Source organism: Microcaecilia unicolor, chromosome 3, assembly GCF_901765095.1.
Source record: "Microcaecilia unicolor chromosome 3, aMicUni1.1, whole genome shotgun sequence".
Taxonomy (NCBI): Eukaryota; Metazoa; Chordata; class Amphibia; order Gymnophiona; family Siphonopidae; genus Microcaecilia; species Microcaecilia unicolor.
Genome location: NC_044033.1, coordinates 313,181,537 through 313,208,239, shown reverse-complemented (window position 1 = coordinate 313,208,239; position 26,703 = coordinate 313,181,537).

Sequence of the window (26,703 nt, the reverse complement as noted above, 5' to 3'; positions counted from 1 at the left end):
CCACCCTGGTTAAGGTGGAGCCCATCTTTCCAGAGTAGGCTCCCCCTTCCCCAGAATGTTGCCCGGTTCTTAACAAATCTAAAACCCTTCTCCTTGCACCATTGCCTCATCCATGCATTGAGACTCTGGAGCTATGACTGTCTCTTGGGTCCTGTGTGTGGAACAGGGAGCACTTCTGAAAAAGCTACCCTGGAGGTTCTGGATTTCAGCTTTCTACCTAAGAGCCTAAACTTGGCTTCTATTACCTCCATCCCACATTTTCCTATGTCATTGGCACCCACATGTACCAAGATAGCAGGATCCTCCCCAGCACTGTCTAAAATCTAATCTAAGTGCTGCGTGAGATCTGCCAGCTTTACACCAGGCAGGTAAGTGGCCAAGTGATCTTGACATCTACCAGCCACCCAGCTATCTACATGCCTTTCGATCGAATCTCCAACTACAACGGTTGTCCTAACCCTTTCCTTCTGAGCAGAAGCCTCTGGAGACACATCCTTGGTGTGAGAGGATTTACCATTTACCCTAACACCCTTTCTCTTCAATGGCAGCACAGAGGTTGCCTGACTGGAGGTGGGACTTCTCTACTATGTCCCTGTAGGCCTCCTCTATAAACCTCTTTGTCTGCCTCAGCTTCTCCAAGTCTGCTACTCTAGCCTAAAGTTAGGCACCAATTGTGCATAGGTTATAGAATACTAGCACTTATGCCTGTGATGGTTAGCAGTTACGCACGCGAGTGCTAGCTGAGCACTCAGGATATTCTGTAAAATATGTGTGTGTATGCAAGGGGTATATATATGGTCAGGGCTTAGGCAGGGCAGGTCCCACATTTATGTGTGTAACTTACAGAATACTGTAAATTACAAACAAGTGCTGCATTTATGCCTGCTATTGATATGGCATGAATGGGTGTGCCTAAATGTTGACATGTGAATGCCGACTTATACTAGTTGTCATGTCCCCTACCTCAATGCTGTGCAGGGTCCCGTCGACATGCACACTTGACTGGCACAGCCCTGAGCCATGTGTGTGTAGTTCTTCTCTGGCTGCAGGCTCCTTGATTGCTTTGCTTCCATGCACCTGGGTCTGCTCTCTCTCTCTCTGCCTCGCTTCCAGGCTCCTTGATTGCTTTGCTTCCACCCACCTGGGTCTGCTCTTCCTCTGCCTGGCTTCCCTTGCTTCTCTCCTATTGGTCTTCCGGTTCCTCCTTCCCCTGCTCTTGTCCTATGGCTGTGCTCCTTCTCCCTGCTGATGTCAGATGCCAGCACTTTATCAGCTGAGTTCTCCCTAAACTACTTGCTTCGGCTTCTACTTTGGTAGGTGTTACTTTCTCAGTAGTGTGCTTCTCCTCTACTTCGTTCTTCGTTGCTGACTCTGCCTGTACCTGGATTACTCTTGTGTCTGCTGCCTGCCTACTGACCTTGCCTGTACCTGGATTACTCTCGTACCTGCTGCCTGCCTACTGACTCTGCCTGTACCTGGATCACTCTCTTGCCTGCTACCTGTCTGGCCATCACGTTCATCAATCCGCTTCCTGCTCCATCTCGTAAGCCCTGCAGGCCGCCTGCACCTAGAAGCTCAACCTCTGGGGAACGGCGGTCAGCGCAGGTGAAACCCGGGGTTGTCCGGCCGCCAAGCAGAACCTGGTCCAAGTACCGGACTCAGCAGCGCTCTACTTGGTACAAGAACTCACAGGTCTGACACTAGTGTTCTAGAACAGTGCTCAGATCCCATTACATAATTAATGCCCATCATGCTGCATCTTGGTACCTAACATTTAGCACTCTTTATAGAATCAGCCCCTGGATGTTTTAAGTTTCTCTGGCGCATCTGAATAAAGTGCTTTCTTTATTTAATTCCAGTAAAATGTTGTAGAGCCACATGACTGGGTTATGTCTCATGTTTCACCTTTCCCTCCAAGGGCCTAAAGCAGGGTTTGCCAAATTGTGGGTTACAATCCTAAAAAATAGAGTTACAAAATCTGCGTTTCGGGTTGTGATCTATGCAAGCGAAAAAAAACTCCTCATCACAGAAGGTGAGGGTTCATGGTGGCATCAGCTGCGACAGACAGGAATAGCAGCATAGATGAAAGACAGACCTCCAGGGTCACATGCTTTCTGTCACTGTGATTATAAGGTTGCAGCTACAGGAAGTTTGATAAGCAACTGGTGTATAGAGCCTAAAATAGTGTAAACACCCTAATTCCAGTTACTTACCAGTGTATGAACCTCTAGATCAGGGGAATTAAAAAGCTGATCTAACATTTCCAGTGGAAAAAGCTCCTCATGTATCTTCTTATATGATCTCATGGTCCCCTTTATTGGTTTCTGACATCTCTGACTATATCCCACTGGAAACATTACTGCTAAATGGTGTCTGAAATGCGACTAACCTTTCTGACAGCCTATCTTTAGATTCACAGGAACGTGTAATTAGATCTAGTAGATGGCCTGCATTAAGGGAAGGAACTTTAACCTCTCTGCTCTAGTTCTAAAATGGATATGCCTGACTTTTTAAAAAATTACCTATCTAGGGAGCATCCAGCTTCTCAACATGCAAATTAACATTTTCCATTATCATCTGTGAGTGGAAACATATCTTAAATGCTGCAATAAGTTATTTAATGTCTGATAATCCATTCCTGGGGGTATGTAAATTACTAAAAATCATATCTTGCTACCTTTACCCTACACTCCAAATTAGCCCTATTCATAGGCAGCTACAGTCTTACAAATACATGAAATACCTCCCCACTCCTTTCCTATCCTAGCCTGGTGTATAGCAATATATCGTAGGAAATACATTTCCAATAATGCTACTCCACCATCTTCCATTAGACAAGATTCTATAACTGCTAGGATACCCAGTTTGTGTTCACTGTTAAGGTCCTGAATATAAAATCCTTTTTTTAATAACAGGTAACTCGTTTATAAGGCCTGTCACATTGTCAGATTCTTTTTGCTCCCAATTCCCCTTAGTCTCTTGCACTGCATATACTGCTACAGCAGTGGCGTAGCCAGACTGCCAATTTTGGGTGGGCCTAAACCCAAAGTGGGTGGGCACAAAATGTTCTCTCTACCCCCCTCCCCCAGCAAAATTTAGTCACACTAATCAGATGCATTTGTCACACAGGGGTAAAGTGCTGCTTTCCAGTGCATCAAGTTTCAGAAAATAATTTATTTAATAGCCTAACACCCTTTTCAATGAGCTTTCAGAGGCCAAAACCTCCTGCCTCAGGTCAGTATAATGCTATTATGGTAGCCTTTCCTGACCTAAGGAAGTATTGGTCTCTGAATCGTTATTAACACAGGTACCATATTACTTTATCCTAAATTAAAAATAAAATTATTTTCTTTACCTTTGTTGTATGGCCATTTACTTTTTCTCATTGTGTTGCTCCCAGTCTCTAGATTCTGCTTTCCTTCATTTTCACTTAACTCTTCTGCGCCATTTGTCATTTTTCTCTCTTTTTTCTTTGCTTTCGTCAATATTTTTCAGCCTCTCTCTCTGTCCAGATTTAATTCATTCTTACTATCCATTCTTTAATTTCCTTCTTTTTCCTTTGTCTACCTATGGCTTTTCATCTTTTTCTCACCCTTGTTCTCCCCATGCCCCTTCCTCTTATTCTCCAGTCTTTCTCTACTCCCCTTTTCCATCCAGCAGCTCTCCTCTTTCTCTCCCCATCCTTCCAATGTCTCCCCTCTTACTTTCTGCATCCTTCCATCTAGTGTCTCCTCTTTCTCCCTACCCTTCCATCCAACATCTTCCCTCTTTCTCTCCCCATCCTTCCACCCATCTACCCTCTCTCCTTATCCTTTCCTCTAATGTCTCTCTCTCCCTCCTTCTAACCAGTGTCTCTCTATCTCTCTTCTCTTTTCTGTTCAGTGTCCCTTCTCTCTCCACATCCTTCCAATCTCTCCCCTTTATCTCTGCATGCATTCATCCATCTCCCCCTTTCTCCCCCCATCCTTCCATCTGTTTTCCCTCTTTCTCTCCCCATCCTTCCATCCGTCTATCCCCCTCTCCCGATTCTTCCATCCAGTGTGTCTCTCTCTCTATCCCCTTCTTTCCATTCAGGCCCGCCTACCCAACACAGACCTGCCAAGTATCCCACGAAACACGCAGTGCCAGCTCCCATTTCCGGCCACTGCTGCTTCCCCTGTTGAGCAGCAGCAGCTGCTACAAAAACAAAAAGCTAATTAAACAACCAAAAATATTTTTAAAAAGCAACTGCGGTACCGCAGGCAGCCATCAGGCATTGGCTGTCGGCTCTGCAGCCGCTCCTCTTGCCTCTCACGTCACTGCCCCTGGAGCAGGACCCCACTTAATCCTCTACTGTTTCAGGTATAAAACTTACATGGTAAGACCTTTAAGGACATACCTAGGGTACCTGAATGTAATTCACCTGAGAAAATGAGAGCTAAATTAAAATTAATTAATTAGATTTAAAAAAACCTATGCATTCTTTACAACGATTCACATAAAGCAGGAATATAGATAGCTGAAGAGCTGATCTTCATTAAAGCCCCATGCAAATGTCTCAATGGCACATATAAAGCAGGAGTACAACAAGGACAGGCCAAGGGTGGACAATGAAATGGAGATTTTTAAATAAGATGAAAAATAAAATCCAGGAGGAGATATTAAAAAAAAAGGCAAAGCAGGATTAAGATTAGGAGAGCAAGAAGCAGGCATGGTGATGTTTTGCTTTGAAGACTGGAATTTACAAAGGCTGCTGATATGACTAATTTACATAGAGCTAATTTTCGAGAGGTGTAATAGCATTACCCAGTCTTTTGTTCTAGTCATTCCAATGTAATTGAGAAATAGAAACTGGGATGGAGTAAGAAAGGTAGGGGAAAGCTATTTATATATATCTTTAGGACATCTCATTGAAATGCTTTCTGATCAGATCATTCCTTCTGGCATGTTCTTACTTTTATTGGTGTATAATGGCTTGTGCAATATGTGAATTCTGCAGCTAGGATTTCCAGCAAGGCATAGTTACTTTGAGCAAACAGAAAAAGGCATTCAGGGCTTGATGTAATAAGTTGTGCTGTGTTTTATACTGGTGATTTACTTTCAATTTTCATGCACTAACCTTAATCCCAGTCAGGGGCTGATGCAATGTTTTGCTATCCCTTATACTAGTGATTTACTTTCAGTTTTCTTATGCTAACCTTACTCTTGATGTAACATGCTGCACTATTCTAAAAAGCGATAATTAACTTTTAATTTTCCCATGCTAACCATATACCCAATGTAGAAAAATCAGCAGCAAAACCCCTGTGCTAAATGGTAACACCATCAGTAAGTATATCATATGCAAACCTGCCAATTCAGGAATTTCTTCCAATGTGAAAAGCTGTACTAAATTTTTATTTATTTATTTATTTATTTATTTTTACAATTGGCTTTAGTGCAGAATCTTTACTTCAGCTCAGCCAAAGTAAAGATCCTACACTGGAGCATACTACTACTACTACTACTACTACTACTATTTAGCATTTCTATAGCGCTACAAGGCATACGCAGCGCTGCACAAACATAGAAGAAAGACAGTCCCTGCTCAAAGAGCTTACAATCTAATAGCATCAGAGTCATCTGAGGCGAAGTGCAGCACTATCAGAAGAATCAAGCCCAAGTTGGCCCAGTGGCTAGTCCACTCCCAACGTTATCAGGTCCAGGGCAACCCTGGCCTGGGTACTTTTGCTTGAGATTTTGATAAATAGTTATAATCACCCCAATGCTGCACCTCTCAGAAAAATCTTGTAAAATGCACAGGGTATATAAAGCAAGCAGGCTGATTCAATAGGATTTCACGATGAGCTTTGGGAGGGAAATATAAAGCTGTAAGTTAAGGAAGAACCCTTGCCTACATAAGTATTGCCATACTGGAACAGACCGAAGGTCCATCAGCATCCTGTTTCCAACAGTGGCCAATCCAGGTCACAAGTACCTGGCAAGATCCCAAAAAAGCACAATACATTTTATGCTACTTATCCTAGAAATAAGCAGTGGATGTTCCCAAATTCCATTTTAATAGTGGTCTATGGACGTTTCCTTTAGGAAGTCATGCAAACCTTTTTTTAAACCCCGCTAAGTTATTTGCTTTTACTACATTCTCTGGCAACAAATTCCAGAGTTTAATTACACATTGAGTGAAGAAAAATTTTCTCCGATTTGTTTTAAACTTACTACTTTGTAGCTTCATTGCATGCATTTTTGGAAACAGTAAACAAGCGATTCATGTCTACCCGTTCCATTCCACTCATTATTTTATAGACCTCTATCATACCTCCCCTCAGTTGTCTTCTCTCCAAGCTGGAGCCCTAGCCACTTCAGCCTTTCCTCATATGGAAGTCATTTTTTTGCCCTTCTCTGTACCTTTTCTAATTCCACTATATGTCGCTTAGTAAAAGATCCCCTGATTGCCCTTGATATGGGCCCTAAAGTGACTGGGTTAGGAACTGGTTGAGTGGAAGGAGACAGAGGGTAGTGATAAATGGAGCTCACTCTGAGGAAAGAGATGTTAATAGTGGTGTGCCACAAGGTTTGGTTCATGGGTCGGTTCTTTTTAACATTTTTATAAGCGATATTGCTGATGGGCTGACTAGTAAGGTTTGCCTCTCTGCAGATGATACCAAAATCTGCAACAGGATAGACACCTCTGATGGTGTGGATAACGTATGGAACGACCTAGCAAAACTTGAAGATTGGTCCAGAATTTGGCAGCTAAGATTTAATGCTAAAGAATGCAGGGTTATACATTTAGGCTGCAAATACCTGAGGGACAGGTATAGTTTAGAGAATGAAGAATTTTTGAGCACAATAGAGGGGTGGGACTTGGGTATGATCATATGTGATGATCTTAAGGTGGTCAAACAGGTAGAAAAGTCAATGGTGAAAGTTAGAAGGATGCTGGGTGCATAGGGAGAGGAATGGCCAGTAGGAAAAATGAGGTGATGATACCCTGTTTAAGACTCTGGTGAGACCTCATTTAGAATATTGTGTATAATTCTTGAGACCACACCTTCAAAAAGATATAGTTAGGATGCAATCAGTTCAGAGGCCAGCTACTAAAATGGTCAGTGGTATTTGTCACAAAGTGTATGAGGATAGACATAAAGATCTCAATATGTATATTTTAGTAGAAAGGCAGGAGAAGGGAGATATGATAGAGATGGTTAAATACTTATGTTGCATAAATGCACAGGAGGTAAGTCTCTTTCAATTGAAAAGAAGCTTTGGAATGAGGGGACATAGGATGAATGTGAACTGGGATAGACTCAGAAGTAACCTGAGGAAATACTTTTTCATGGAAAGGATAGAGAATTCATGAATGACCTCCTGTTGGAGTTGGTGGAGACGAAAACTGTATCTGAATTCAAGAAAGCTTTGGACAGATATATAGGATCTCTAAGGGAGAAAAAGGGAGAGTAGGTGGCATGGATGGGCAGACTGGATAGGCCTTCTGGTCTTTATCTGCCTTCATGTTTGTTTTTTATCTGTTTCTATGTAACTCATTCACAGCTACAGCTGCAGCCACTTCCTGTCTCTCACCTCATTTTGCCACCCCCAATTTATCACTGCCAGGATTCTGCAGTGCTTCTAGCACTGCTGGTGGTGGATTCCTCTATTTGCATCCATAGATGCTGCTGCTGCTCTTCACAAGCCCATTTCTGGGTTCAAGCTTGGGCCATTGCCATGGAAGAAGTGCTACTTCAGCACTCAGCTGCATTCGGATGTACCAGGGAGACTCAGATCAGCCCCTCTCTTCCATGAGAGAGGTAATTAATTGATTTTTTTTTTCTACTGTTTATAGTAGTGTCCCTTTTTCATAGGTAAGGTTTGAGTTCTGGCAGTGGTTCTATAGTATAATACATTTGTTATGGTCTCTGAGTGGTCTTTTGCAGGATTTTGTATTACTTTACCATACCTGGCATACCTTAGCACTTGAAGGAAGTTTTGTTGCTGTTACTGAGGAGACACCAGCATTTAATATTGAACTTTCAATGAATATTGTAAGAGTATGTTTTTGTAGATAATTCTTGGAAGGGTTAGGGTCATATTTATTGCTTTAATAAACAAAATCTTGGGTGGGGAATTCAAGAGCCTGGATTCTGATTATTTAGTACCTATTAATGCCTCTGCACACTGCTCTCCCACCTCTTTACTTCCCTCCTCAGACTCTGCTATCCTATTCCAGCTGACAGCAGGACAGTGGAGTTGTGGCATGGCTTCTCTAATCTTTTTTTTCCTGTTGCCAACATCTCTCCTGGACTGAGTGCAGTAGAAATCTGCAGAGCATCAGGTAAGTCGCCAACAGCTGAATCTGAGTATTGAACCACAAGGGCGGGAAAGGAACCAGCAACAGAAAGAAAAGGTTAGAAAAGCACTAATCTAATCTAATCTAATCCATATCTTATCTACCACTGTATCCCAGTAAGAGGTTCCAGGTGGTTTACATAAAAGAAGCTCAGTCAAAATGAGGAATTACATAATTAAAAATAAAAACAAAAGAATTAACCATCAGATTTATCAAACAAAAAAGATTTCAACCTCTTACACAAGTGCATATAGTTTTGATCTACTCAAAGTACACTTGGGGGGGGGGGGGGGGGATCATTTTTAAAAGAGAAAAATGTCCAAAAAGTGGCATAAATCTGCATTTGGATGTTTTTCTCACAAAAACGTCCAAATTGGTATTTTCAAAACCAATTTTTAGACATTTTTCTATGAAGTCCATCAGAAGAGCATTCAAATCACAAGGGGTTGTGTCATGGACATGTTAAGTGCCCTAAATGACCACTGGAGGAATCAGGGATGACTTCCCCTTACTCCCCCAGTGGCCACTAACCCATTTCTTCCCCCCCCCCCAAAAAAAAAATCCCAAATGTGATTAAAAACATTACTTACCAGCCTCTATGCCAGGCTGAGATGTTATACTCAGGTCCATTAGAGCAGCATGAGGTTCGTGGAGTAGTCTACTGGTGGTGGGTGCAGTGCACTGCAGACAGGTGGGCCCAGGCCCATACCTCTCCCTACCTTTTACACTTGTGGTGGAAACTGTGAGCCCTCCAAAACTCACCAGAAATCTACTGTATCCACATGTAAGTGCCCGCTTCACCCATAAGGGCTATTGTAGTGGTGTACAGTTGGGGGTAGAGAGATTTTTTTTTGGGGGGGGGGGGGGTTCAGCAGACAAGATAAGAGAGCAGTGGTGAGATGTGTACCTAGGGTGACCCATTGTTCTCCTGGGATATCTGTGTGGAGGGTCTACTAAGAATGTTGGTTCCTCCTACATCCCAATGGCTTGATTGTGTGCTTTTTTCACTTGGACATTTTTTTTAATGCACCAGAAAGATAAATGCATAGAGCATAAAAACATCTAGCAAATAGCCATTTTCAAAAAAAGATAGACGTTTTTCTTTTTTGAAAATGGCTATATTCCCCATTTGAATTTTGGGCGTTTTTAGCAAAACACCCAAAGTTGGACTTAAACATTATATCGAAAATGCCCCTCTTGATAACTTATTCCAAATAACAGCTGCTTGAAAAGAAAACATAGAATCCAGCTGATGCTTAAACCAAATATTTTTAAATATAGGACATTTCAATTGCAATCTATTATGGACTCTAGTTGACATATAATAGCAGTGAGAAAATAACTGAATAAATAATACAGAAGTATTACCATATAGTATCTGAAAAACTATACATGTGACTTTAAAAATAATCCATGTGCAAACACGAAGTCAGTGAAGTTCTTTAAAATAATCCGATACACGTTCCCACTTACTCAGCTGGAAAATCAACCTTACTGCTGTATTCTGCAGTAGTTGCAATTTATAAAGTAACTCGTGATTCAATCCAACATACAATGAATTGCAATAATCCAAACTGGACAAAGCCAACATTTGAACCAAAAGAGTAAAATGAGAACTACAAAAAAAAAGATCTAATTAGCCTCAATTGACGTAAGCAAAAGACAGACTTCTTCCAACGATTAACCCAAGCTTCAGAAGAAAATGAATGGTCCAAGATATCTCCTAAAACTCTGGATTCATTTTTTACATTCACAATAAATACCACTTGGTAATGTAAGATTTCGAGGGATATCCACCAGAAAATTACAGAACCATAGACCATTTGTTTTTGCCTGATTCAGCTGAAGCCTGCTACATGACAAGCTGTGCTCTCCTACTATCAGCTGGGATCTGACCACCTGGGGGGAGGGTAAACATTTGCTCCCAGGCACTGGAGGCCCACAATATGCCACTTAAGGGGGGGGGGGGGCAAAAGAGGTTAACATGGATGAGGCTTGTTGAGGAGAGAAAAGGATGACTCTGGGTAAAGATATGCAAAACAGAGCAGAACTGGAACAGAGGGATAGATAGTTCTCTCCTTCCCTTTCAATCCTGGTTCTCCCTTAAGCTGGATCCTCACCTGAAGATCTGGTGACTTCTTTATGTGCAGAAATGTAATAATAAAGGTATTAATTTATTGTGACTGCAAATGTTTTGTGGGTTTCAACTAGTCCACACTGGAGCAAATTTAAGATACACTTCACACAAAAAAAGGAACAAATAGGCTCAGATTCTCCTTTTATCTGAAGGAAGGGCATTAGACACAAGGGAACATTCTCAGCTCCTTGAATACTAAGTAGATTCATTCCTCATTCCCTCTAGACCAAGACAGCATTGCACCCCCTCCCTCTCCAATGCACTCAAAAGCCCAATAACACAGCCTAGGATTACCAATCTGCTCACTGGCATCTCCCTCCCAAACTGCAGCATTTACGGGAACAATTTAGGATAAATATTTATAAGGGGTGGCAGCAGCAGCAGCCAAGAAAAGGTGGGTGAGCAGCAAAAACTCAAGAGTGTAGGGAGGAGTGCTGTAAATCAGGACCGTCTTTCCCAGGGTCTGAGCTGCTGATCTCAGCAAAGAATATTGAAATAGCCCGAGCAGCACAGATGGCAGACATGATTTAGAGAAATGTTTGGAAATATATAGAATTTTTATGCATATCTAAAGCTTTTTGTTTCCCAAACACATTAAGGAGCTCAAAGAAAATTATAAAGGAACTTTTTTTCATTGTGCGTTGGAATACATTTTAGAAGAATATTTAGACTTTCTTAATGTTTGACTATATTTTAGGCCCCCTTTTATCAAGCCGCACTAGCAGCTGCCGGTTCAGTAACGCCAACATAGCCCAGTCACTTTGAATGGGCTGTGTTGGCATTGCTGCGTGGTTTGATAAAAGGGGTCCTTAGTTATATATAGGTAAATAGTACTTGTATGGGTATAAATGAGTGAGTAAATCATTTATGACCTAAATAGACTCCAAAGCTCATCTAAATAATAACTAGAGGACATAAACTGAAGTTGCAGGAAGGTAGACTTAGGAGTAACATCAGGAAATACACCCTTCCAGGAGAAGTGGTAGTCAAAAACAGTGAACAAATTCAAAAATACGTGCGATAGACACAGGGGATGCCCAAATAGAAAGAGGATGGAAACACAACATGGTTGTTGAGGTGCTACGTTAGGCAAGAGTCGTGGGAACTAAGGCCAAAGCTGGACAGAATTCTATGGTCTGTGTCCCACAAATGGCAGAAAACCAAAAGAAGGTTTGGCAACTCCAGCTTTGGGGGAACCGAGGCCAATGCTGGCCAGACTTCTATGGTCTGTGTCACACAAGTGGCAAAAGACTGAAGAAGGTTCATCAGCATTGGGGGAACCGAGGCCGATGCCAAACAGACTTCTTACTGTCTGTGTCTTGAAAATGGCAACTCCAGTGTTGTAGATCACTTAATTGTTATGTGCTGTGAGTGAAAGTGCTCTGCAGCACAGGGGGAAGGAGAAGACATCTTAACTGGTAAGTTGAATACTGTCAGCAATACTTGGGGATTTTCAGGTTCTAAAGTCTTTATTTATGCAGATGATATTACAGTCTGTAGTGGATACTGCTGTGGAAATTAAGAAATATCGTTTGAAATTAAATAAAGAAAAAACTAAATTTTTGCTTTTAAGGCAAACCTGATATTATCTGGAATGATAATATCCTGAAATCAGTTGATTCACTGTTTACATTTGAAAAGTACATAAGAGTCTTGGGAATATTATTAAATAGTTCTCTTAACCTTGAACCTCAGATTAATGCCTTAGTAAAGAAATTGTTTCTTCTATTTAAAAAGCTGAGGTGAATCTGCAGTCTATTACATTCTACAGGTGTTCCATCTAGTGGTGCGGAGTCTACTGTTAACTCAGTTTGATTGTAGTGATATCTCATATGCAGGAAGTCAAAAGAATTTGCTTAAGAAACATACAGCAGCCCATTTGATATTTGATATTCTCAGCTCATAAGTACGATAGAGTTACTCCATTGTTGGTGGAACTATATTGGTTACCCATAAAAGCTTGGATATATTTTAAGGTTTATATTTCAATTTTTTATATATTGTATGTACCTGCCTATATGATGGGCCTGATTCATACGCCAACAAGAGGCAAACTTTTACGTGATTCTCTGCAGGAGTATCTGTTTTAGTTCTACCTTTTCATCTGGGTTTATGTACTAGACTCTGGCACTATGGAATGCGCTTCCTGTTGGTTTTAGAAGAATAAGTAACTATAAAATGTTTAGAAAGGTTTTTAAAACATTTCTTTTTAAGAAATATTTACAGGTGTGATGTTTCCATTTGACTTATAATAGATTATACATTCCCAGGATTTTCTTGAATTGTTATCCGCTTAGAACCTCACAGTATTTGCGGAATACAAGAATATCTGTAATGTATGGTTAAAGCACAGCCCTGTACTGCCCCCCCCCCCCCCCCCCGGTGTGGTTTTCTTATCTTTTATTTGTGGTTTTTACCATGTGAGTCTAAGTGGGGTTGTCCTTTCCCCTTCAGTTTCTTTGTGCCTGTGTGTAGGGTCTTTTGACCCCTTGTTTGTGGCTCTGTTTAGTGCAGTGTGTGTGCACTGCTTAAGTAGTACTTGTTCAAGAGATTCTGTTCTGTTTCTTTTCCCTTCTCTTTGGTATGAGTGGGTTCCAGTTCGGCCTTGCGGCCCGTATGCTTGGACTCTGTTACGGGTGGGTTCCAGTTCGGCCTTGCGGCCCGTATGAGTGTCCTTCCTTTGTTCCTGGTTCCTGCTTTTGTTAAGTTCCGTTCCTGGTTTTCGCTTTAGCCAGGCTCTGGTTTCACCTTGTCTTGAGTGCAGGGGCGTAGCCACGGGTGGGCCCGGGTGGGCCTGGGCCCACCCAATTTGGGGTCAGGCCCGCCCAGCAGCACAGCGATTCCGGAGGCTCCGGTCCCCATCATCATCCATTCCCCCGTGGCGTGCCGCAACTTTCACCCCCATCTTCCCTCACCCTCGCAGGCCCGCCCAGCAGCGATTCCGATCGCAGGCAGCTCCTTCGGCTCGCACACGCTGCCTGCCGGCTGCCGCTCAAATCTCCTTGCAGCTACTAGCAGCGCTAACCCGGAAGCCTCTCCTCTGAGCTTCCGGGTTAGCGCTGCTAGTAGCTGCAAGGAGATTTGAGCGGCAGCCGGCAGGCAGCGTGTGCGAGCCGAAGGAGCTGCCTGCGATCGGAATCGCTGCTGGGCGGGCCTGCGAGGGTGAGGGAAGATGGGGGTGAAAGTTGTGGCACGCCACGGGGCAAGGGATGATGGGGAAAAGATGTTGGAATGGGGGAGGGAAGACGGGGACAGCAGCTGCACGGGGGGGGGGGAAGAAGATGGAAGAAAAGATGCTGCACAGGGAGGAGGGAAGATGGAATGATGAGGCATGGTGGGTGGGGGAGAAGCTGCATGGGGAAGAAGGGAGAGATCCACTAAAGGGGTGGAGGGGTCAGGAAGGGAGAAGTCTTGGCTGCATATGAGGTGGAGGAGAGGGAGACATGCTGCATAGAGAGGGGATAGGTGGCGAGAGGGGGAGATATGTTAAACATAGGGGTGGAGAGGAGGGCAAAATGGTGGGCATAGGGGTGGAGGGAAGGGAGAAATGTTAGACATGCTGGTAGAGGGGAGGAAGGTAGCTATGCTGTATGGGAAGGGGAGAGAGACGTTGGACAGTGGGAATGAGAGGGGGAGATAGACATGGGGGTGGATGAGAGGTACACAGTAGGTGGTGAGGGGGGAAATGCTGGGCCATGGGGGAGAGGGCTACTACTATTACTATTTAACAGGAATGAAGAGAGAAGGGGCAGGAAAATATAAGGCTACCATGGTGGGGTGGGGAGGGGATCAGATGCTGGTTAGAAGGGTGGAGGGAGAAGATGATGGGAATGGTGGAACCCTGTGGGAGAGAGCAAGAGGGGGAGGAGGGGGTGGCAAGGAAATGAATGAGAGATAGTGATTACAGAGGGTAGAAATATGGTAATGGGAAGTAGATTAAAGATAAAAGAGAAAGTAGGGATGGGGAGGAGTAAGATGGGGAATGGGAGAGCTAGTGGGTGAAAGAAGAAGATGGAAATTTGATAGGTAGTTGAAAAGTAAAAAGGAGACAAAGAAGGGTGAGAGAGAGGCAGAAAAGAGCTACAAAGGAATGACCAACATATCAGAGGCAGGAATATTGAGGGAACAGACAGGAAAGAGGAGAAAAGACAAATGGACTACAGCCGCTTGAAGAAGAATTAGCAGACGGCAGAGAGGAAAGCAGAAAAGAGAAATTGGAACCAGCAAGATGGAAAAATAAAATGTCCAGACAACAAAGGTAGAAACAAAGCATTTTATTTCAAATGTTTTAAATGGAATATGTTAGCTTTTGGAAATGTGCATAGGAAATGTCTTTGTATTGTGTTCTGTAGAAAAGGAAATGCATGTTTTGTGTCTCCAGTGTTGCAGCAATGCTATGTTTAACTTCTTGGGGTTCCTTTTCAATTTTTGTCTAAATATTTTTATTTCTAATTTGTGATCCCTTGTTCTGTGTTTGGTGAGGTTCTGTTGGTGTGATAGTAATGGCAGGTGGAAAATTGGAAGGGAGGCAAAGAGGGGAGGGGAGGCCTCCTTTATTTTCTGACTTGGGCCAAGTAGGTCTTACAACAGTCCTAACCCTTGCTGTATAGCTGGTGAGGATTCCCAGGCATCCCCAGCTAAGGACCTCCTCCAAAGGCGGCCAGAACTCCCTTCTACCAAGCTCTGGCAACAGCATCCTTGAGCCATCGACAGCTAAGCATGTGTGGGGTGCTGGCATCAGTGGCTTAGGGTCATTGCTGCTGCCTGCCAAGCTTGGTAAAAGAGAGTTCTGGCCACCTTCAGAGAAAGTCTTCAGCTGACTGAGCTTGAGGATCCTCATTAGCTAAAGTATTTATATTTTGAGGTGGAGGTAGGGCGGAGCAGAGAAAATTTTGTGCCCACCCACTTTGGGCTCAGGCCCACCCAAAACTGGCTGTCTGGCTACGCCACTGCTTGAGTGTGCTCTGTCTATTTGCCATGTCTGGTATCTTGTTTGTATTCAGTGCCTGGTTTGCCTCCACTCTGCGCCTCCCCAGAGGACTTGTCTGCTGCAGCTTGGCTACAGCCCATGGGCTCACCATCCCGGGTTCCGTGACAGGCATTTTTTACAGGTACGCTGAAAAATGATTCTGCGCACGCCCAAATCACATGTCTATACTACCGCAGGCCATTTTTCAGCATGCCCCCAGCATATTCCCCCCTCCCCCATTTCTGGTACAGGGTCTGTTTCTCTTTCCAGTGAATGACAGTGGAAGGAGGAGACATCTCTTAGAGGGAAACTGGGATGATATATGACATACCAAGCCCAATGGTAGTTGCCTTGTCATGGTTTCCCAACCACTGCATCACTACTGCAAGGGGAGAGGCCAAGCCAGTGCTTTTTTGTGCCGGTACGCACTGGTACGGCGTACCGGCACCTTTTTTGCCTGTCCGGTGGTGTGCTGGAGCCGGCTCGCACCGGCTTGCAAGAGCCAATTGTTCTTCAGTGCGAGCCGGCTCTCCTCCCTCCCTCCCCCGAGCTAAAGGGTCCATACCTGAAGAAGGCAACGGATTCTTTGGGGCAGGCAGGTAAGATCCCCAGTCTTGCCTGCCCACTGCCGGCGCTGACCCTCCCCCGCTGCCGGATCGCTCTTTAAAAATGGCCGCCGAGACTTCCAGCGGAGGCCTTGCGAGACTTCTGCTGTATTCCAATTTCCTATGGTCTTTCTGTAATTTTTCACAGTCCACATGTGTTTTGACAACTTTGAATAGTTTTGTGTCATCTGCAAATTTAATCACCTTATTTGTTCCAATTTCCATATCATTTATAAATATGTTAAATAGCACTGGTCCCAGTACAGATCCCTAAGGCACTCCACTATTCACCCTCCTCAGTTGAAAGAATGGGCACGGATCTGCACTATTGGGAACTCCCCTGACTCTTTCATGGTCACGCCCCTTTGCAGATCTGCACTGAAACAGGCGCTATTCCATAACTGGGTACATAAGTATTTTTTGCATGGCTCTGCCATTTCTTCCCCATTTCGGGGCCTTGCATCCGTTAGAACGCTTTTCTGCGCTGAAGTAGCACCTAACTGTCAGCACTATACATAGAATTCCCCTGTCTATGTGCATAGCAAGACAAGTATTTTTACACTTTATACCCTAGTTTCTTGGTTTTTGATCAGTGATTTAAAGGTTATTTTGCATAAGTACCCAGGTAGAAAAGAGGACATCCAAGTCTGGGCATCCACAGTTTGCAGAGTATTTTACAAAAGGTTCGATAAACATGGAGCCTTTTGTAACATACCTAGCCTTTGCAGCACATCTAGTAGAAACAATAGGAACACATTCAAAAAGACAGTGGCATTTCTTGGGGATTTGAATGTGTACAGGCTGGTACCTACACCTGTAAGAGTGTAGGTACCAGGATATGTATGTGTTGGATAAAACCTGGATGTCCAAGGGAAGCCAATTAAGAAGCAAAGCTATAAAGCTATCAGTTTTGCAATTTTGAGTTGGTTTTCAATGCTAGAGGGAAAACACTCTCCAAACAAGTGCTTAACTCACACTTATCTTATGCATGCATTTGTTGGCTGCTGCCTGTGCTATACCTATTCTATGGTGGGATGGGAGGGGAGTGTCTCTGTGTGAGAGAGAGGAGCTTCCACTTCTACTGCCTGTGCTGTACATATTCTGTGGAGAGGCAGTGACTGTGTCTGAGGGAAACTTGTACTGCTGCTACCTGTGCTGTGCCTGTTCTACAGTTACAGTTAGTTTATTTATAGCCTGCCGTTTCCCATAAATATAGTTCACAGCGGATTACAGTAAGATTCTAGAGCACAATAATCTAGGAAGTTACATAATAGAAATACAAAAAAAAAGATACTTTAATCTTAAAGCACTATAACATTCTAATAATAATAATAAAGAAAAACAGAAAGCAACCATGAATCAGATTATTTCTTTGTCACATAGATCTGAAACAGTAATGTCTTCAGAACTTTCTTAAATATAATTTAATTGGTAACATTTCTAAGATTATCTGGTAAAAATTTCCAAAATTTTGCAACTTGAAAAGCAAGCAAATAATTAAAAAGCTTCTTTGAGGTGATACCTTTGGGACTTGGAAGATCAAATAATGACAAGTTCCGAAAATTATATGGCTGGTTCATTAATGTATAACGTACAAGATTAATCATATATAGTGGACCTTGTTCAAATGTAATTTTTCATAACAAACAACCTAGCTTAAACAATATCCCTGCCTCAACAGGTGACCAATGCATCTTAATAAGGAGTAATTCTATCTGTTTTACGTAAGGAGAATATTTGGTGTAAAGCTACATTTTGAACTGTAGCTTTACGCCTAATATTGAATTTTGAAATTCAAACTGTTTGAATTTTTCTTATTAAGTGTTTTGGTAGACCCAAGTAGATTATATTACATTAATCAAGTTTACTGAGAATCAGGGCCAGCACCTCTAACAAACAATTCTACTGTTAGATATTTCTGTTGTGGGGAAGTGCATGTGTGTGTGTGTTGGGGAACGGAGGGGGGAGATTGTACTGCTGCTGCCTGTACTGTACCTGCTCTGTGGTGGGGCAGTGTGTGTGTGTGTTTGGGGGGGGGGGGGGGGGAGGAGGTGGAACTTGCACTGCTACTGTATGCTTGGTTAGCTGATATTGTTGCTGCCAGTTTGGTTCTGTTCCTTTCCACTGGGTTGTACCACATAGCTCACGGCTGGATGTTTTAATGGGCAGAACGAATCTTGCTCTGACTTCTTTCATGTGATGAGGAGGGATTTCAAGGATTCTGCTGAATTCTGTCTCAGCAGTGATGGCTATGGGGCTCATTTTCGAAAGAGAAAAATGTCTAAAAATGGCATAATGCAGCATTTGGACATTTTTCTCACAAAAATGTCCAAATCAGTATTTTCAAAACCTAGTTTTCAGACGTTTTTCTATGCTGCTCGTCTGCAGTGTGTCTAGATCTCAAGGGGGCGTGTCAAGATGTGTCTGTGGCATATTAAGGGTGGGATTTGGGTGCTCCTTAGACCTTTTCCAGCCAGAGGTTTTAAGCTAGACCTGTTTTTATAATGAATAAGGCACAAAATGGTGCCCTAAATGGCCAGGTGACCACTGGAGGGAATCAGGGATGACCCCCAATACCCGCCTAGTGGTCACTGACCCCATTCCACCCCCCCAAAAAATGTGAATAAAAATATGACTTACCAGCCTCTATGACAGCCTCAGATGTTATAGCCAGTCTATTGGAGCAGCATACAGGCCCCTGGAGTAGTGCAGTGAGAAGTGGGGGACTCGGGTTCCCCTCTCTACCTGTCACACTTGTTGTGGAAACTGTGACCCCTCCCAAAGTCACTAAAACCCTAGTGTACCCACATATAGGTGCCTCCTTCACCCATAAGGGCTATTGTAGTTTTGGGTGGGTTTTGGAGGGCTGAAGGGACAAAATGAAGGAGCAATGGTGGGATGTGTACCTGGGAGCATTTTTATGAAGTGCATAGAAGTGCCCCCTAGGGTGCTTCATTGCTCTCCTGGGATGTCTGGGGAACCAGTCTGCTAAAAATGCTGTCTCCTCCTACATCCCAATGGCTTGATTTTCTACATTTTGCACTTATTTGGGTTTCTTTTTCAAAAATGGACCAAAAAACAAAACGTCCAAATCACGAAACCTTGTTCGAAACGGTATTTTCAAAAAAAAAAAAAAAAAAGATGTTTTTCTTTTTTGAAAATGACCTTCTTTCCTATTCAGATTGTGCAAAACATCCAAAGTTGGATTTAGACATCATATCAAAAATGCCCCTCTGTCTCACTGAGATGTGTCATTACTAGGGCTGTACTGAATATGTGTATTCTATTAATTCGGTCCCCGAATACATTATTCATATTCGGCCAAACAGTGATTTAAATTTGAATACAAATATCCAGAGCTCTAATGTGCTAAAATCTACTGAAATAAACACTTTATCTGTGATTTCACATTGCTTCTTTTATTATTTGTTATATTAAAGTTCAATGTGCATTATTCATATTCGGCCGAATAATATTTTTCACTATTTGTATTCGGCCAAATCATATTTTTCATTATTCGTATTCGGCCGAATCGTAAAATATGCTGTTCAGTACAGCTCTAGTCCTAACACAAGCCACTCATCATTAATTAATAAAGCTCTCAGCAGAGAAACATCTGGATGCAATTATCTGGGAAGATTTCAGACCTCAGGCTGGGACCCCCAGTGACATTCTTTAACCAGACAAGATTAGATTCACTTCTCCCTGCCCTCTCTTCACATAAATTCATATGTGGAGTATGCCAAGACAGGCTACTATAGGCAACAGACTCTCCAACAGCCTGATACCACTACAAAATACTATAATAAAGGAGTATTTATTCATTGCATGAGTCAATTTTATTGTGGAAGGCTTATTGCACTTACTTTACAGCAGGAACTCCCAGTAGCTGGTTATTGCAGGGTAAATGGATGTACAAAAAGATAAAGGGCTGAATTCAGTAAATAGCTCTCAGAATCCAGTGCTGGAAAAATCAGTGCTAAGCGCTATTCTGTAAAGGGCACATGCCCTTTATAAGACTCGCGTGTAATACCAATTCTGACACCTAACTTTAGGCGCCATACACCTGCTGAAACCTGGTGTAAATTCTGGCGGCCAAGTTAGACATGATGACCCAGTATTCTATAACTACACCCGCAACGTTTTGGAATGCCCCTGACACACCTGTGGCCACGCCCCTTTTTGAGTCACACGCTAGTAGTAGTGTTAGACGCCATGCCTTATAGAATAATGCGCAGTCAAATGCACATGCAAATTTTATTGAGTGCCAATTAATTTCAATAAATTGTTAGCATCCTATTATTGATAGCTAATGGGCTCGTTAATTTGTAGACACACATATTTGGGTGCAGAATTCTCTAGGCACCATAAAAAGAATCCGGGGGGAAAGTGCCTCCCCTTAGAAGGGCTGATGCAGAAAGCTGTGTGTTAGAACCATGCACTGACAGCGGAGCACACGAGTTCTTTTTTTTTTTTTCTAATGAGAATGTAAAGCAGAAGTATTTATGGAGTGGAGGAGTAGCCTAATGGTTAGTGCAGTGGACTGAGAACTTGGGGGAAAGGGTCAATTCCCACTGTGGCTTCTCGTGACCCTGGGCAAGTCACTTAACCCTCCGTGGCCCCAGGTAGAAAATGATACTGTGAGCCTACTAGGGACAGAGAAAGTACCTGCCTCTAATAAATGTAAACCACTTTGTTTGTACCACAGAAAGTTGGTATATCAAACCCATGACCACTCTGCTCACAGATGCAGAAAGCTAATCATATGCAAATTTTAAGTGCACAGAATTTGAGCACCAGTCAGGGCAAGATCACCAGACACATATGCACAAGGTTCTTTGCCAGGGGCAGCTAATACTGTGCACATGTTGTTGCAAAATTAAAGTGTCAGCGCCTATATGCTGGAATATTATACTGCAAATATTGGCATTCTAAAAAGTTTTACGATGCTGGTATTTATCCACAGAACAACATTCCAGCACACGCACAGATACCGTTTTTTTTTTCTGATTTAACTTGCGTGCAGAATCACCTCCCATCTGAAAAAGTTGCAAGTACTGTTATGCTTGCAGCAAAAAGAAGAAACTGGCACTAAATCCTCACAGACCCTACAAAGAATGAGTTAATACTTCTACACCTCCTCCAATCCAGCATTCAAGTTCATGCCTTGTGCTCACCTTAATGTCTTCTGTGTACTTTTCTGCACTGGGGCTGAAAGCTAATAGCCTCATTATCATTCATTTTGTATGCTGGTGTCTAATGCGAGATTTTATGCAGGGTTACCTTCTGCGCAAACACATTTTCTGTACCACGTGCCCAGAAAACTGAGTGCAGACAGCATGTGAACTGCTTGCTTCCATCTGCGCCAGCTTTCTGCATCAGCCACAGAGCCAGACCCAGAGGGGCTGAGATTAGAAACACCGTCAGAAATGTAGAGTAAAATATAGGAACTTTTTCCTCTCATCTTTTCTTTGTGGTTTGTGAAGCAAGTGTGACATCAGTAGTTTTGAATCATGTGTTATCTTTTTAAAACCCGGCAATTATTATTTTTAATGTTTAATTATTTTTCATTTGTATTCCACCTTTCTACAGCCAATTCATACAAACAACATGCAAAATCGAAGAACTGATTTAGAGTATAGTATCAATACACCAAAAAGTGAACTTGCATCACCTGTAAGCAAGTGAGAGATGCAAATAATACACGGCAGGCTTCCAGTCGGCTACCCTACAGAGAAATAAGCAATAAACTCATATGCAGTGAAGTATGAGGTAAAAATAAAAGATTACATAGCTTAATTTAATATGTATATATCTCAATCAGGGGAACCCCACAATGTAAGCAATGATCACAGGCTCCTGGCACTACTTGGTGATGTCGAAGGTGAGGCTCTGCAAGCACTCCTGGGTGGATGGGGGGGTAGGGGAGTGCTCTCTCTCTATCTCCATGGTGTTTTTAGTCACGTATCACTTCTGAAATAGAAACATAGAAACATGACAGCAGATAAAGGCAATATGACCCATTCAGTCTGCCCATCCTCTGTAACCCCTAATTCTTCCTGTTCCTAAACGATCCCACCTCCACTGGGAGGCCATTCCACGCCTCCACCACCCTTTCTGTGAAATACTTACTTAGGTTACTCCTAAGCCTATTCCCTCTTAACTTTGTCATATGCCCCCTCATTCCAGAGCTCTCCTTCATTTGAAAAAGGCTCTCTTCCTGTACATAAATGCCCTTGAGACATTTAAACGTTTCTATAATGTCTCCTCTCTCCCTCCTCTCTTTCAGCGTATGCATGTTGAGGGTCATAAGCCTGTCCCCATAATTTTTGCATTCAAGACTGCTTACTAATTTCGTAGCTGCCCTGGACCGACTCCATCCTGTTTATATCTTTCCGTAGGTGCGGTCTCCAGAACTGCAAGCAGTACTCCAAATGAGGCCTCACCAGAGACTTATACGGCACTATCACCTCCTTTTTGCTGCTGGTCATGCTTCTCTTTATGCACCCAAGCATCCTTTTGGCTTTGGCCGTCGCTTTTTCTACCTGTTTGAAAGCTTTAAGGTCGTCAGACACAATCATCCCCAAGTCCCGCTCTTCCTTCGCACACTGAAGCACTTCACCCCCTATACTGTACCGTTCCCTCGGATGTTTGCGACCCAAGTGCATGACCCATAAATAACTAAAGATAGCTCTGTGAATCACTATCTGATCCTTTATGCAAATGTTTCCCTCTCCCTACACCACCAGATCCACTTTAATATAAAACTACCTAAATTCATTGCAGATAAATAAATTAGGGGCTTATTTTAAAAAAACTGGAAAAATCCAAAAATTAGCACAAAGTAGCAGATGGACTTTTTTTTTAACAAAAAGGTAGGGATTTGGGTGTTTGGATACAAAGCATTCTAAATCACAAGGGGGTGTGATGGGGCAGGATTTGGGCGCTTCCAAAACTTGGATGTTTTCCTGCCATAGTGAAATAAAATAAAAATGTCCAGGGCTAAAAGTTAGATGCTTTGGTCTAGACCTGTTTCAATCACAACTAAGTCACAAAAAGATGCTCTAAATGACCTCTGGAGGGAATAAGGCATGACCCCCCCCCCCCCCTCCTTGCTTCCCCAGTGGTTTCTTATTCCCTCCCACTTCCCAAAGATACCAGCCTCTATGATAGCTTCAAATGTTATAGCCAGTCCTATTAGAGCAGCAAGCAGTTCCCTGGAGTTGCCTAGTGGTCGGTGCAGTGCACTGTAGACAGGGCCACCGAGAGACTAAGCTGGGCCCGGAGCAAGGCAGCCCCCCCCCCCCCCCCCCCCGCCCACTGCAGTCCCTGGTCTCACCTGCCTGCCTGCCTGCCCTCGGCTCCATCAGCCACCGGGCCCCCTGCATTAAAATCGGCAGCGCCTCAGCTCCGTTTAGAAAGACAGATCACCTCCCTTCGGGCCTTCCCTCACTGTGTCCCGCTCTCGTCTGATGTAAATTCTGGTTTCCGCGAGGGCGGGACACAGGGAGGGCCTGAAGGGAGGTGCTGCCGATTTTGACGCAGGGGGCCCGGTAGCGGATGGAGACGAGGGCAGGCAGGTGAGACTGGGGACTGCCCCGCATGGGCTTCATTCCCATTGCAGCTCCTTAGGACCTTGGGCAAGTCACTTAACCCTTCATTGCCCTAGGTACAAAAAACTTAGATTGTGAGCCCCCTAGGGACAAAGTACCTTTATACAATGTGTACAGCCTTACATACATCTAGTAGCACTATAGAAATGTTAAGTAGTAGTACTTATTATTAATATTGTTTCTACTGTTTTGTTATATTCTTTTTTATGCTTTAAAATCCAGTAAAGATACTTGGACAAAAAGAAATTACCCCTGAATAGACATACCTCTTGAGTTGTTCCTTAAGACAGAAGGAGCCCTAGAGGGGCATAATTGAAAGGGACACCCAAGTTTTGTTGAGTATGTCCTCGCAAGACGTCCCAATGGAGGGGCGGGGAAACCTGTATTATTGAAACAAGATGGACGTCCATCTTTCGTTTCGATAATACAGTTGGGGACGCCCAAATCTTGAAATTTTGGTCATCCTTAGAGATGGTCATCTCTAGACTTGATGAGGATACCAACGATTATATGTTTATTCACTTAAAAAGTAAAAAATTAAAAGATAACTTTTACTTTTTAAGTGAATAAACATATAATCGTTGGTATCCTCATTCACTCTCCTCACTTTTTTTTTTATATCCCACGGTTTCATGAGGGTTTTTACCTCCTTTTTTGTTTTTGCATCTCTAGACTTGGTCATTTCTGATTTTTGGCGATAATGGAAACCAAGGACGCTCATCTCAGAAACGACCAAATGCAAGCCCTTTGGTTGTGGGAGGATCCACCAACCAGGCACCCTAGGGGGCACTGCGGTGGACTTCATAAAATGCTCCCAGGAACATAGCTCCCTTACCTTGTCTGCTGAGCCCCCCAACCCCCCCCTAAAATCCACTACCCACAACTGTACACCACTACCATAGTCCTTACGGGTGAAGGGGGGCACCTAGATGTGGGTACAGTGGGTTTATGATGGGTTTTAGAGGGCTCACTGTTTCCTCTACAAACGTAACAGGTAGGGAGGGGGAAGGGCCTGGGTCTGCCTGCCTGAAGTGCATTGCACCCACTAAAACTGCTCCAGGTACCTGCATACTGCTGTGATGGACCTGAGTATGACATCTGAGGCTAGCATACAGGCTGGCAAAAAATATTTTGAAAGATGTTTTTTGAGGGGGTTAGTGACCACTGGGGGAGTAAGGGGAGGTTATCCCCAATTCTCTCCAGTGCTCATCTGGTCATTTCGGCCACCTTTTTGTGCCTTGGTCGTAAGAAAAACAGGACCAAGTAAAGTCGCCCAAGTGCTTGTCAGGGACGCCCTTTTTTCCATTATGGGACGAGGACGTCCATGTGTTATACACGCCCAAGTCCCGCCATCACTACACCTCTGATATGCCCTCTTGAACTTTGACCATCTCTGTGATGGAAAGCAGTTGGGGACGTCTAAAATTGGCTTTCGATTATACCGATTTGGACAACCCTGGGAGAAGGACGCCCATTTTCCGATTTGTGTCGAAAGATGGGCGTCCTTCTTTTTCAAAAATGAGCCTGCTAGTCATTCAAAGCTTTTGAACCCTAATAAGTCACATGAGTTAGGCCCTAAAACATTCAGGGAGTCAGTGGAGGACTCTATGCACGGAGGTTATAGGAGGATCCCTCCATCTAGACTCAGAGGAGAGATGATAGATTTTGTATCTACTGAAGTTTATATATGTTTCTGTTTGGGAGACTCAAGAGTAAAGAACAACAATAGTTAATCCTCATGATTATAAAAATGTAGATTAATGTGGCAAGATCTGTTTTCAACAGCAAATGCCATAACTGCCTTAGATATGGCATTGATAAAGTCAGTAGTGGTATTATTTTCATGTCAATATCTGGATCTGTATATAAAGCACATGCATCCAACGGATAGTAAGAAATCAACTGAGACCTCTAGTGTAAGTACATGACTTTTAAGAGACATAAGTACATAAGTATTTCCATACTGGGAAAGACCAAAGGTCTATCAAGCCCTGCATCCTGTTTCCAACAGTGGCCAATCCAGGTCACAAATACCTGGCAAGATCCAAAAAAAGTACAAAATATTTTATATTATTTATTTTATTTATTTATTTATTTATTTATTGCATTTGTACCCCACATTATCCCACCTTTTTGCAGGCTCAATGTGGCTTACAGGGTGTAATTTGGTATTATCGTTACATAGAGTTGGATACAGTCGGTAATGAATTGGAGTAAGAGAGGAATTATACTACTTATCCCAGAAATAGTGGATTTTCCCCAAGTCCATTTAATAGTGGTCTATGGACTTTTCCTTTAGGAAGCCGCCCAAACCTTTTTAAAACTCCGCTAACCGCCTTTACCACATTCTATGGCAACGAATTCCAGAGTTTAATTACACGTTGAGTGAAGAAAAATTTTTTCCGATTCGTTTTAAATTTACTACATTGTAGCTTCATCAAAAGAACTCCACCCAACATTCGCTGCAGACCCAGCAGTTTCCTACTCCAAAATGCTTCAGTTATATTGTGATTTACTTTGAACTTACTCAGGACAAGCTACTTCTTCATCTTGGCTAGTAGAGACTCTGTCTCTCTACAGACTCATGGTGGTCGGGAGAAAGAACAGTTTGTATCCTAGTCTGTGTAAATAAAAAAATGTAAAGTCCAGGCTACACAATAGATCTCCTAAAGACTTCAGATATTAAATAAAATAAGAGACAAGGCAACCTGGGGCACACTATAGCTAAGATGATGTGGAGGGGCATTTTTGATATGACGTCTAAATCCAACTTTGGATGTTTTTCTGAAAACGTCCAAAAATCAAGTAATGAAAATGACCATTTTCAAACCAGAAAAATGTCTTATCTTTTTTCTTTGAAAATGTTCATTCTAGATGTTGTTGTGCTTAGTATGTCTATCTTTTTGGACCATTTTCAAAAAAAAAAAAAAAAAGCCCAAGTAAATAATACTCAAAATCAAGCCATTGGTATGTAGAAGGAGCTAGCTTTCCTAGGAGGCTGGACACACATCCCAACAGAGCAGTGGGGCACCCTAGGGGGCACTGCAGTGGAC